This window comes from Schistocerca piceifrons, chromosome 9 (genome assembly GCF_021461385.2).
Source record: "Schistocerca piceifrons isolate TAMUIC-IGC-003096 chromosome 9, iqSchPice1.1, whole genome shotgun sequence".
Taxonomy (NCBI): Eukaryota; Metazoa; Arthropoda; class Insecta; order Orthoptera; family Acrididae; genus Schistocerca; species Schistocerca piceifrons.
The window spans coordinates 21,361,098-21,375,530 of NC_060146.1; the positions used below are offsets into that span (position 1 = coordinate 21,361,098).

Genomic DNA, 14,433 nt, shown 5'->3' on the forward strand with positions numbered 1-14,433 from the left:
GTTTGATCATTTCTGCCCTGTCTGTGTTAACCCACTGACTGATTACAATTTCTTCTTCTAAATCATAATCTTCACTTAGTTTTTCAGTTAAGCACTCTGTTAGTGCAGTATTTGCAGTACAGCTGTCACAATGATGTAGCATGCAGTTTTGGTTTTCTGTGTTGCACACAAGCATCTTCATTAGGTCTTTATAAGATTCTTCAATTTTCACAGCATCCAGTAATAGTTTAACATTCTGGTGGATACTGCATACACATACAGTGTGTGGGCCTGCAGCACCAGCAAGGATACACCATTTAGGCCTCAAGAAACAAAATTTTGAAAATCCTACTTCTACCTCGGGATTCTCCCATTTGAAAGAATAATAGAGTTCTCTCAAGTTACACAAAATGAGTCTTTTTTGCATGTACACATTTTTTTGAACACTTACTTTGTCTTTTGTTCCAGGTAGCACTCTGGAACTTTCATTCTTTTCATAAAAATCTGTTACAAGTCTTACTGTATTTTCAGAAAGATTTTTACCTTTTTTTGGACCAGGAGTTTCCAAAATACCCTTTTCAGATTTTAGCTTTCTAGCTTGTCGCACCATGTACTCACTTACATTAAATTCTTTCATCACTTTATTTCGAGTCCAAGAATCTGGAGCCAAGGTCAGAATCTGGATTTTTCGAGACCTCCCAACAAATGAAATCTTCTCTTTCATAAGAGAAATCATTACATCAAAATCCTTTGCTTTCTCAACCACACTTTTATCTTCTTCGTCATCATCAGAACTTGGTGCATCATATTTTAATGCTTTTGAAACCGCCTTTTTTGCAGTCTTTTCAATACTGCTAACCTTCCTTTTAAAATAAGACCCTTTACTTTGTTCTGACAAGCCATGAAGCTTTATCGGTGTTAAACCTAAATAATCAAGAGCAATGTTTGTTTGTACGAGGGATTCGTTTCTGGATTCCAATGATTCTAATTCAACCATGACTTCATCATCTGTTTCACTTTCATTGACTTCAACTCTTAATTTTTCCTCACAAAAGTTACGGCATGTTAAGCAAAGCTTTTGTCCAGGTTTTATGCTAATATTTTTTGTCAGTAATTGTTTAGAAAGATCCAAGCCTACACTTCTCAACAATTTTTTGATGGGCTTTTAGTGTTTTTTTAGTGGGTCTACACATGTTGTTTGATACTTTTCAAAAACATTTAAAAAGTAGTAGCTGTGGTGTGAACGTATATTCTTAAATTCACACAGATTAATTCCAGATCGTAAGTGGATCAAATCTTTTTCTTCCTCACTCAATTTTGATACCGGTTGTAACTTTTTTGAAGGTGTGTAGGTTGTTTGGAAACAGTCAGATTTTTAAATAACCCTATACTACAGGTTTGAATATCTGACATACTGATTTCACTTTTGGTCTGATTACTGTTCTAGTTACTTTTATAGGATATTGGAAAAGAATCTCTGTAAACTAAGCAACAGTACTTACTGAGAGTTCGAATAAACTTAATAAAATACTATCCAAGCACTATTTAACACTGTAATAATTTTTTACTTCAAAACACAGGAGTAACAATACAAAATCGAAGTGTACATTGTTACTCCAAGAAGACAAAAACTTATTTTCGGTGTCTAAGTCACTTGGCATTTTTTATTTTTAAAATATAATTAATATTATTTTAAAAATTAGATAACTATTAAACAGGTTAAAAAGCCAACATAATTTTTCTTTTATCTAATAGCCTATACAATTAAGAATATTTTAAAACAAATTTGAGCTTTCTATCAGGTCTGAGACTCTAGATATTGCAGTTTTTGTAAAACTAAACATCCGTTAGCTTTTTTTAAAAAAAAAAAAAAAAAAAAAAAAAAAAAAAAAAAAAAAAAACAACAACTTATAAATTTTTTTTAATTGGAAGAATTTAATATATCTTTATGGTAATTTTTTTAACATTAGATATAGTACACAAACTTATTCCAAAATTTCATACTGATATCTTGGGTATTCTTTAATATACAAATTTTTTTAGTTGTGAGGACACATTTAAGTTACAATTTCCGACTGCTGAAACAAAGCCAAATCTAAAAACTTTAAAAATTTATAAAAAAACTATAAGAGATAGAGCAAAAAAATTTTACAAGTGCTTTCAGGATGATAAAAGAAGTAATTGTACCAAGTTTCATCAAAATCTGACATGGTTGGTGTCAAGGCCTGGGTGACTTGACGTGGAATGACACGTAACTCTTATCTAAATCATTTTCCATGTCAGAAAACTGTGTAATTCAGCACTTGTAAGTTAGAGAGAGTCCCATGTTTTATTACGAGATCTTTCTTCTTGATCACAGAATTGGATTATATTTTCATGTATTAAAGTTGACACTCGGCGTGCTGGCCAGTGGGAGCGGTTGTAAATGGGAAATGCCTTTGCAGTCGCTCCTATCAACCGTCGCGCCGAGTCTCAACTTTGTTTGCCTGTGCAATGTAATGTATATGGAAGGCAACACTGATGTTTAAAATAACAACCTGTGAGATTCGTCAAAAAACAGTATTGAGAGGAGCTGAATTTTTCATTCAGTACATAACAATCTCCTGCTATCAGCTATGTACCTTTTTGAAGAATGTCATGTTTGAAGCATACCGTTGAACCACATTTGTATCAAAATGTAAATATAACCAATTATAATGCAACCAGCTGTAAAATATTTTGCATACAGAACAACACATTACTGGATTTTAAAATGCTATTCATCCCCAGAAACCTGACTCCTGCAAACACTTTTCACTGGAAAACTGTTGAATATTCTGTGCTACTATTACACACAATTTGTCTCAGTAATGTGAAGAGAAAAAAAAGTTTGAATTGACAGTGGTGAAAGTACTGGGCTCATACTTGGGAATAATGACAATCAAAACCCAGTCGATTCATCCAGATTTATCTTTCCTTCGTCAATTGAAGTGAACACTGAGACATTTCCAAGGACATAGCAAACTTCCTTCCCCATCTTTGTCCTCTTAAATCTTAAGTTCCAGTCCTTCCTTGCTCTCTTTCGATGAAGATAAGTTAAAAGTCAGGTTGAAATATCAACAAAATAAGGAAAAGGATAGATTATAGTTTAGGATCATTCCACACACAATCATCCAGCCAAAAGTAGATATAAAACCCAAGGCTTTTGAACTTGTTCCAAAACTTATATGTGAAATGTATACATGAAGATAAGAAAATATCCAAAGTTTCATCGAATTCTAACAAGCACTTTCTGAGTTATCACTAGTTAAAGTTTTAGGCTAATTGTATTTCTGAGGACAATTAAGATGTAACTAAAGTGTGCATGCTTTTACAGAATTTGAAGCAAAATCGTTAGGTTTGAATCAAGAGCCTTGAAATTTTCACTGGTTTGTTCTAAATTAAACACTGAAACTGTTAGATCTACAAAATTCCGATTTATAATGTTCATTCATATCGAAAAACTGTACTGAAACTCAAAATATTGTTAATTTCAAAATCGTGTCGTAGGCGTAGAAAATTATGAATAGCTAAAATCTCTCCAAATAACTCAATACAATGATATATTTTTGAAAACGGCATAAAATTACCTTTTAAATGGTGCAAAAAAAATTGCTGGGGGTTCCAAGTTGTAACAATTTTATCTTATATTGAGGTCAAAACAAGTTTTATCTATTCAAAAGATATGGAACGGCGGTTTAAAGTTCAAAAAGGTTATATAGAAGTAAAAGGTTTTAAAACTATAATTTGAAAGATCAGCAAATGAAAACAGTAATTTATTAGTACATTTTTTGTTATATATTTTTAAATTGGGGCAAAGATTTTACTGTAGTTGGGTTGTAATTTTATTTATGTTTTTTTTTTTGTTTTATTTAGCTGAAGTTAGTCAAGAAACATACAACATTTTTGGAGTCAAAAGTGTGTTGAAGTTCAGATAAGGCAGTACTACTATGCAAGTACGCACATGAAAAATTCAGCAGTCTGCCGGTTGTCTTCGTCAAGACATGCAATTGAAGTCACGACGTGAAACCCTCCCTCCCCTCATGTAGAAAACTGTTGAATGAGGCAATGTCTACTTTTCAAGATATTGCTCTACTTGAAAGTGATGAAGCAAATGAGAGTGAATTAACCACTGCAAAAAGAGTAGTAGAAACAGAAAAGTTGAACAAAATGCTTTTAGGGTTGGGTGTGACACCACTTAAACGTCAGTCATTATCTACCTAATCGAAGAAAAAATATGCTAAAAAGAAGTTTAAAAAGGTAAAAGACCAGGTTAAAAAAGTTGTTATTTGTTTTGAAAGTATAAGAATACAACAATTCAAGTGAATCTGACAGTGCAACTAAAGGTAATGAATTGAAGAAAAAAAATCTGAGAATCTTGATCATTTAGTGGATGCTATAAAGGGAAAACTGTAGACAAACTTTACCACATGGGAAAAAAATACAGATATTAACAATCACTCCAAAGTCTTAGTCTTGCAGAAAACTTGTGGAAAAATATAATGTACCAGAATATTTATTGCGAAAAGCCAGAATGCTTGCAAACGAGAAAGGTGTTTTGGCTTTGACAGAACCCAAACATGGCAGAATCCTTCCCTAAGAAACAATAAACCTTGTCCAACTGTTTTATGAAGATGAATTTTCTTTCTTGTTGCCAGGTGCTAAAAACAAAGTTAGTATACAAAAAAATAGTTACAAGTAGAAAATAATTCTTTTATGCAACTCAGAGGAACTGTTTATTGTGTTTAAAGAAAAACACTCAAATGTTAAAATTGGATTTTCCAAATTTTGCTCCTTAAGACTGAAATGGTGTGTGCTTGCTGGTTCACCTGGAACTCACAGTGTATGTGTTTGCTTGTACCACCAAAACATTGAGCTTCTAGCAAATGCTCTGCACCAGCATGATCAAGAATCAATACACACCATGATGGACAAATTGTTTTGTGATAGACAAAACAGGGACTGTAGGTTAAGACGTTGTGATGTGTGCCCGAAAACAAGTGAATCACTGTAGCAACATCTAAGAGAAATACTAGAAGACTATGATGAAGATGAAGACATTAAATTTTCGCAGTGGGTTTCAAGTGATGGCAGAATGACTTTACAAACAATGCTACCACCATGCAAGGAGTTTACTGATTTTACTATAAAAAAATTGAGTCTCTGATACCTCATTATTATGTCATAAAAACTCAAAACTCTTACATGAAGCAGAGGAAAGAAAATTTGGCATTTAATGCAGTTTTAGTTCTTATGGATTTTGCAGAAAACTATAACTTCATTCTGCAAAATGAAGTGCAATCCTACCATTGGGGCCACTTGAGCTGCTCAGTTCATCCAGTAGTGATTTTTTTTCTAAAAATGAAGATTCCACCATAAAAGAAACATCATTGTGTTTCATTTCAGATGATCTAAAGCGTGATGCACCATTTGTTTATTCAGTACAAGAAAAAACCATAGATTTCATAAAACAAAACGTGCCTGATGCTGACCAAATTGAGTATTTTATGGATGGTTGCAGTGCTCAGTATAAAAACTTCAAAAGCATGATAAATTTATGTTTTCATTATAAAGATTTTAAATTAATCACAAGCTGGTCATTTCATGCTATGAGTCACGGTAAAACAACATGCGATGGGATCGGGGGAACAGTCAAGAGAACTGTTACAAAAAAATCTTGCTGAGCAGTAGGCAAAGTGAGCTGATTATATACACTGAACAAATGTAAAATTTCTGTTAAAGTTTATTCTCAAAAATATTCTGTTTAAAGGAAGAAGAAATTGAAACTAAAGGAACAGTGCTTGAAACTAGATTTCAAACGGGTTAAGCAATAGTGGGTACATGAAGTTTCCATTATTTTAGGCCAACTTCTTGCGAAGAAATTACAGCCAAATGAGTGAGTTCAGACTTGGAAATTTTGTTGAAACAAAATATTTTTATGACTGTCCCAACTATTAAACCTAAGCTACATTCTTTTGTTGCATGTTTTTATGAACAAAACTGGTGGATTGGAATGGTTATGGGTTTCAATGAAGAAGAAGGGAACTGTGACATTCTTTTTATGCACCCTCATGGACCAGCAGGAATTTTCTTTTGGCCTCAAAAAGAAGAAAGATGTCCTGTTCCACCAGCCCATCTTCTATGTGTAATAGCTCCTCCAGAGATAGCACCTCAGTTCAGCAGATCATATAAGATTGATGCTAATTCCCAAAAGGAAACCATCAAAACATGGAACAATTTCAATTCTTTATTGTAAAAAAAAAAACAAACCTTAATAGACATTTAAGTGTAGGTATTGTACATACAGCTTCATATAAACGTAGTATAGTACTTCAACTGAATAATTATTAAAGTTATCGAAACCTCTTTGTACAAAGGATTTGTTTGAAAACGAGTAATTGCCAATTCATGTATTCCAATGTAAGTAAACCTATTTTGTAAAATTCTCAATGTGTGTGTCTTTTATTTTAAAATAATTTATACATAAAACTTTAGTTAATCTGGTATTTTCACAGTTGAATTGACTTCAAATATTTGATTATTGTATCAAACATGTATTTTACAAAGTAAATTACAAAATTTGATTTCAATTTGTTATATAATTGTTACAACTAAGACCCCCACCAATTTTTTGCACCATTTGAAATGTAATTTTATGCTGTTTTCATAAATAAATGGTTGTATTGGGTTATTTGGAGAGAGATTTTAGCTATTCATAATTTTCTACGTCTACATCACAGTTTTGAAATTACCAATATTTTGAGTTTTAGTACAGTTTTTCAATATGAATGGACATTATAAATCATATTTTGTAGATCCATCAGTTTCAAGGCTCTAGCTTCAAAACTAATGATTTTGCTTCAAATTCTGTAAAAGCGTGCACACTTTAGTTTCATCTTAATCACCCTCAGAAATACAATTAGCCTAAAACTTTAAATGGTGATAACTCAGAAACTACTTGTTAGAGTTGGATGAAACTTGGAAGATTTTCTTGTCTTTATGCATACAATTCAAATATAAATTTTCATAAACATCTGTTACAAGTGGGTGCAGGGCCCTGCATGACTTAGTATAGAATGACCCTTTAGCTGTATTCCAGTGTTTGCTGTGTTTGTTGTTAGAAGTGTGTTAACTATTGCCATTGATACGACAGATTCTGTTTTGTTTTGTATTGTATTAGTCATTCAGCTATAAATAAATTATGAAAATAACTGCTTTGGTGGTCATAATGTTGTTATAAAATTTTCTGACACCGGAGAATATCCTGTTCATGTAGACACACAAGAATATCCAAAATAAAAGATTCACATAGAACAGAATACAGGGTCTATGTACCGCAATAACTGATGACATCAGTACAGTTAACCATGAGTAAAATGTGGTAAAATGCCAAGTTTCTGCATTCAGATACCAGGTAGTACTAAGTGAGATACTTGTAGATGCTATACAGGAACACTGAAGTAAACAATAAAATTATTTTGTGACTCCAAGGGGACTGTCAAAGAAAGTCTCAAAAGTATGACTTGGTAGAAATAAAAAAGAAAAGCTATGGTATATGTCCTGGACATCTGCTTTGGAAATTCCAAGAACTTGTTTTCTAAATAAAATCTGTAGACTCTTCTTGGCTTATACATGCAATTCCCAAAAGTACTGTAAAAGTTATATTAGATTAAAAGAGTGTGTTACTGGATACGCCCCCCCCCCTCCCCCTCCTGAAATCTTGGTTGTTGTGACGGAGTGATCGGTAGTGTAGCACGAGGTCTAGGTTAGGCAGAAGTTGATAAGGTATTTGTGATCTGACGAAACCAGTGAATGTGGAGCCAGAATATAGGTTATGGTGACAGATGGATCTGTAGCATAGCCTAATTTTTATGTTTGCACCAGATGCATCTTATGTACGTATATTGCACATAAACTATGAAAAATGCAAGGTGATCCACTACATAACTTTTAACCACAATTTGCACAAAGGCATATCATATCAGCATCCATTTGACACCCGATGTGTGATTGGGACAGGAAGGAGTCACAGCACGTGGTAAAATAAAAAGATTTTTTTATTATGCCTGTTCCATGGACATGGAGAAGTAATTGTATTGGTGAGGGCAGGTAGGAAAGGTTTCATCACCAGTTAACAGTATTCTTATCAATAGGCTTTGTTGTCATAGTCCTATGGTCTCAAACTAGATTGGCCATTTCTGGTACTGTATCCCCCTTGTTTCCTTTCATTCTCTTCCAACTGCATTAAATGTATCCTGCTGCTTTTGAGCCCCCCCTCCCCCCCCCCCCTCGTCACCCTGTCACCCCTTCCCACTCTGATTTTTCCACCTGTGATTATTATACTTCCCTTTCTTGTAACTTTACTGCTGTGGCAGAGTACCCTCAATGTAGTTTCGTGTTTTTATTTGAAAATTCTCTATCCACAACTGAGAAGGGACATGAACTACAGACAAGAACACATATGAATGATGAATTGTTTTCCACAAAATCATTAAAACCTTTCTCAAGCATTAAAAACATAAAATATACCCTTCTCCAGTAGCTAATTTTTTTTTATCTATACTCTGTAAATTTGTAAGATCATGTCAGAGAGCAATTTCAGTTACATTCCATCCATTAATGTGATATGGGAAGAATGAACATTGAATTTATCTACAAAATACAGAAAAGGATAGATTGCTACTCACGGTAAATATGACACATTGAGTTGCAGACAGCACAACGAAAAGACTGTTATGATTTAGCTTTTGGCCAAAGCCTTCTTTAGAAAAGAAAACACACATACGTTTATTCAAACAAGCAAGCACACCTCATGCATACATGGTCGCCATCTCTAGCAGCTCAGACCTGGGAACACTTCTATTAGTGGACAGAGGAAGCTTTAGAATATATCCAAATTATGTCTCAAGAAAGCAGAAAAAATGTAATTTTCCATTTGTTTCTTACCTCAGCGGTTGTTGTACATCTTAGAAATCTATCACTATGAACAAAATGACAAACAGTAACAGCTACAAAAATGCATACTGCAGAATTGTAATAATAGTATAAACAAGAATATCAAACACAATGTATTAATTTAATGTGTTCAGTGCCAGATTCAAGAACTGCAGGTGCAACTGAAATGCATTAAAAAAACAAATTTTAAAATATTTTGAGTTTTTCTTAACCACTGCATGAACTCACAAAGTTAATTCAAACCAGCCCCTCTTCATAATAAGAATGAAATTTTTTATCTGTGCACGCATTATCGGTAATCGTCAGTAGGCCAAGATAAAAATCACAGAGCAGACTACATTATGATGAAAACTGTAGTGGAATCTTCTTATTCATATTACCATCCCTGTTGAAATACAGCAAAATTTAGAAAATTTATTTATTTTGCTTCATGGAAGAAATATAAGAGGAAACTGGCTCATACTCTAGTAATTCCAGTTCCAATTGTAAACTTGGATATGCCTCGGGAAACCACCCCAAGCTCTCATTAAAAATGTTGATATAAAGGCTTGTCGTGCAGTCTACTGTCAATAACAGTATAGCAGTATGTGCTGTCAGCAATACCAATCAAAAGTGCCTCCTTAATAACATATTCACCAGAGCATTTGAATGACACAATGTGTGTGTCAGCCTCAGGTGAAACTGAGTAACATAAATTGTTATTCAGAGATTCGTTACTGTCACCTGACATTGAGTATGTGTAATTTAAATGTACTTGGAGCAATTCTGTGCTCTCTCTCTCTATGGTATGGTGTGTGCGTGTGCATGTGTGTGTGGGTGTGTGTGTGTGTGTGTGTGTGTGTGTGTGTGTGTGTGGAAAAAAAAAAAAAAAAAACTCTGCGTCTCATTGTTACAGTTTCTTCCGATTCCATTTGCTTATGGCAGGAGGTGAAGGATGACTGTTTAATGTCACTGTGTGGTCTGTTTTAGCCTGACTGGTCTCAATGGGATTGAAGTGTACGGGGATGTAATGCTATAAGTTGCTTGATTCCTGATTTAATTCTGTTTCTCAAAACTTTGTTAGAAGGCTTTCATGGGATTGCTCCCATCTGTCTTCAGGTGTCTCCCAGTTCAGGTTTCTCAGTATTTCTGAGATGCTCTTTGGCAAGTCAGGCAAACCTGTGACAATGCTGCCTATTATATACATTAAGTATCCCTTGTTCTATTTGGTATGGGTCCCATACATGTGAGCAATATTCTAGGATGGGTTGCATGGGTGTTTCATAAGTAATCTCCTTTGTATGTTGACTGCATTATCCCAGTATTCTATTGACAAACCACTTTCTTCCAACTGCTTTATCCATGACTGAGTCTGTATGATCATTCAATTTCATATCCCCACAGATTGTTACACCACGTACTTATATAAGGTGACTGATTCCAGTTTGACTCAGTGATATTGTAGTCATAGAATACTGCATTTCTGGACTTTGTGAACTAAAGAATTTTACATTTCTTAGCATTTGAAGGAAGGTGGCAGTGAAACTTCATGCTAGATTGAAACTGTGTAACAGACTGAAACATGAACTCAGTATCTTGCTTTTTCATTATGGCAAGTAACCACACTTTGAAATCATATCAAGATCTGAATGGGTATTTGCATAACTTTCTGGTGATTAGTATTGAACATCTGGAGCATATTACATCAACTAAATATTCAGGGGTAATACCGAGAGGCAGTACAAAGTGGAACAAACAAGTATGGCCTGTAATAAGTGAGGCAAATGGAAGACATAGATTTTCAATTACAGTTCTTGGGTTTATTACAGAATAACACTGTGGAAGTCCCACAGCAGCTGTCCGACTTCATCAGGTGATGGGTATTGCTGTAGTCACTGCTGCAAGACGTGACTGGTGATACATAACGGCATCAATGTTTATCGAGATCATGAGCAGGAATTGACATGGCTGAGAGGTGCTCACAGTTGTATGAAACTAGCAATCAGAGTACCCCCTGCTGAGACCCGAAGAGAGGCTTTCCACATGTGTACTATGAGCAGTGATGGTGCTGTTGAACTGTACTGTGGTTAAATGCTGAATTGACTCTGTAATGTATTGCATCAGATCAGGGATTGAAGGTTCTTGTTTCTCTCGTTTTAATTTAATGACAACCAATGCTGGATTCCAGGTAGTGCTTGGTTGAAATCCAAAATCACTGTTGATAAGATCATCTGCTGTATGGATATGGATGGTCTCCTTAACAGTACAAACCTAGACTGATGACGCTGAAGATAAAGCGTTAGATCTCTCATAAGACATCCGATGCTCCATGTTCAGACAGTCCACCTCGTTGGTTCGGTGCATGACTGTTGATAGTGTGGAACATAATGTTGTAGCACAGTATGACACGTCTGCCCAGTATAAGACTTCTCACACTGCCATGGTGTTTCCAAAATTATATCTTTTCCTCAATTTTGGTGGTGGAAACACACATAGTGTGTCTCGAGGATCTTTTCGATTCTTGAAGACTTTCTGCCAAAGTACAGCAAGAAGACCACTGCAGTGGGTATCTCCGCATCTTCATTCACATCCCTCAATTGAACTCACTTTGATTCGAATGCATTACATATCTATTTAACAGAATAACCAGACAGACTATTGAAACATTGTTCTTAGGTGTTGCAACTCACCTAGCAGGTTGTCAGTATCTGAGACCACATGTACTTAACAGATCACACACTTTGACTTGACTCCCAAGCGGAGAGTGCTGGAAGAGAAAGCTTGTGATCAGCTCATAGCACACTGGCTGCTGAGACGTGCCACACCTCCTTTTCCCAGAGCAGCCTTTCTATAACTTTTAAAGGAAATGAATATGAAACATATTTATACATCGTAGAAGTGACACAAGAAGTTGATGGTGACTTGCTAGAAGGAACAGATATGGCTTCTTCGCTCAGTAATTGTAAGTAGCATTAACAGTCGCTATGCACAACACCACACACGAATCAATACTAGCTCTGCCATAACTACTTATTGCTATGGCGTAGAATACAGTTATGTAACTGAGGTTAGCCACGTGTGTGAACAATTTGGAGTGGCACTTTCATCAATCAGAGAGGGGCTGAGTTAAATTGTGCAATCAGTTTGTACCCAGGGGCACAAGACATTATTGCTTTGTCCAAGACGACAGCTTTTGATCTGCAAATATAACTGTGTGAATCTGTTTGTGGTAAACATTTGTGTCCCAGTGTTCTGTTGCTTTTTCTTGTAAACATGACATCCAGAAATGGTGAGCTGCCAATTTTTTCCACAATGGTGGTGAATTGATTATTCAAGTTGAGTGAGTTCAAATGCTATAGAAACAGAGGTCAACATACCATCAATAGCAGGAAGATTGGAGAGTTATCAACCGCAGTCCTTTTGCCTCAAAGTCTGCTATAAAATAGTTTGCCACCTTAGGAGACATGGGTCTTCCCATGTCAACATTTCCCACTTTTTCAAAGTAATGGGTGGTAAATAAGAAATAGATTGAGATAAGCACATATTTAAATAATGACATAATGTCTTTCTCAAACCTACTGCTAATAAGCTCCATTGAGTTCTGTAGGGGCACTTTCATAAATAAGGATTCAACATTAAAGCTAACTAAAAGATCAAACAGTGGAAATTCCTGGTATCACTATCAATAGTGTAGGAAAAGGCAGATGGCTACTCACTGTAAAGAAGGCATAAGTTGCAGACAGGCGCAATTAAAAGACACATCCATAAAGCTTTTGGCCACAGTATTCATCAGCAAAACAGAAACACACACCATTCATACACACAAGCAAGCACATCTCATGCACATATGAATGCCAGCTCTACATGGCAATATGTGCCTGGTTGTGTGTGTGTGTGATTGGTGTGTGTTTCTCTTTTGCTGATGAAGGCTGTGGCTGAAAGCTTTGTGTAAGCATCTTTTAATGGTTCCTGTCTGCAACTTAACGTGTCTTCTTTACAGTAAGTAGCAATCTGTCTAACCAAATGATCAGACAGTTGTAGTGTAACTGTTTTCAGGCATCCTATGAAAGTCCTTAAACCCCAAATGTTATGGTTACATTTGCCTACGAGAGGTCGGGACAGTGATGTAAGATGTTTAGCCAAAAAAATAAGTAAGTGCTCCAGTGTTATTATGGTCCACCTCCATAGTTCAGTGGTCAGCATATTAACGGCTGTGTAGAGGACCCAGGTTTGATTCTTGGTACTGCCAGGAATTTTTCAGTGGTCTGAGGACTGGAATGGAGTGCACTAAGGATTGTGAGCTCTATAGAGGAGCTACTTATTGAAAAGTAGCAGCTCCAAGGGAAGCCAACAGCAACCAGGTGAGTGGTGTGTTGATGTGCTGATGCTGACCCATGCCCTTCCATACAACATCAGATGATGCCATCTGCAAACAATGATATGACGCTCAATTGGTTAGTCTGGGCCGGAATGTGCAGATTTGCTTCTGCAGTGTTGCTATGGGCCAAAGAGGTGGCCTATTCTTCTTAATCTTAGATAGGCCCTCTAGTTCTGGGGGAACCACAGGCTGTTGATGCAGGCACTTGATGTCTGCCAGAATAAAACTCATCTTGAGGTCTTAGAGTTTTTGTGAGAGTTTTGCCTAACCAATCCTCTCCTTGCTTGTGATATGCAGGATCATAACACAATGCATTTATCTTGCTGTTGTACTCAGTACGTATGAGAAGGACGACAATGATCCCTTTGTTGGCAGGTAAACGGATGAGGTCTTGGTCTACTCTTAAGTCTCACAGAGCGTCTCCTTCTGCTGAAGTTATACTGAATCTTGGGTTAAAATTCAGCAGATATGTCACTGAATCTCTTCTGCAACCTCTCTGGAAACTTTCAAGATTGCCTGTGCTATTCCAGGTATCACATTGTTGACTGAGGCTGTACCAGGTGTCATTGCATAATTCAGACTTTCCTCAAGCACTGAATCCACTGTATTATCCTAAGCCTTGTCCATGAGATTAAAACAGTTAATACATCCACAAAAATAATCAATGTCGAGATTTGCTTTTGCAGTGTTGCCACGGGCAGTTACATTAGATTAAACACAGTCCATCATTGTGGTACATTTTCTTGTGATTGGCTTCAAGTGGGGCTTACTTTGCCATTTGGTGAACCTTTGCTTGTTGTTTGGTCCAAGCACTAGCAGATTCTCAAAAACAGATGTAAACTATCCCGAGTAAGTTTATTAGCAAAGCTTAAGAACTGGCTGTAAATGATGACTAGGAATATACTGTAATCCCATGTCTATCACTCACTTAGAGATCTTGAGGATAAGATTAGAATAATTACAGTATTCACAAAGGCATTCAAATAATAATTCTTCACACACTCCGTAATTGAGTGGAACGGGAAGAAACCCTAGTAACTAGTGCAACGGGATGTACCCCCTTCACTCCATCTCACAGTGGTTTGCAGAGTATAGATGTAGATGAAGGTGTAGTGAAAGTAATT

General features: G+C 35.8%; 1 protein-coding gene across 3 annotated transcripts in view; it reads left to right on the plus strand.

Moving 5' to 3' along the window:
• Positions 1 to 14,433, plus strand: part of LOC124717224 — a 112,438-nt gene that overhangs the window by 3,077 nt on the left and 94,928 nt on the right. The window contains exons 2-3 of one of the 3 annotated variants that reach the window (XR_007005720.1): positions 5,768 to 5,893; positions 6,033 to 6,412. The exons of 1 other annotated variant lie outside the window; for it this stretch is intronic. The gene's annotated coding sequence lies outside the window, so the exon portion shown is untranslated. Of the gene's footprint in view, positions 1 to 5,767; positions 5,894 to 6,032; positions 6,413 to 14,433 lie in introns of those variants that run through there. One more of the 3 variants, XR_007005719.1, reaches the window with a different exon arrangement.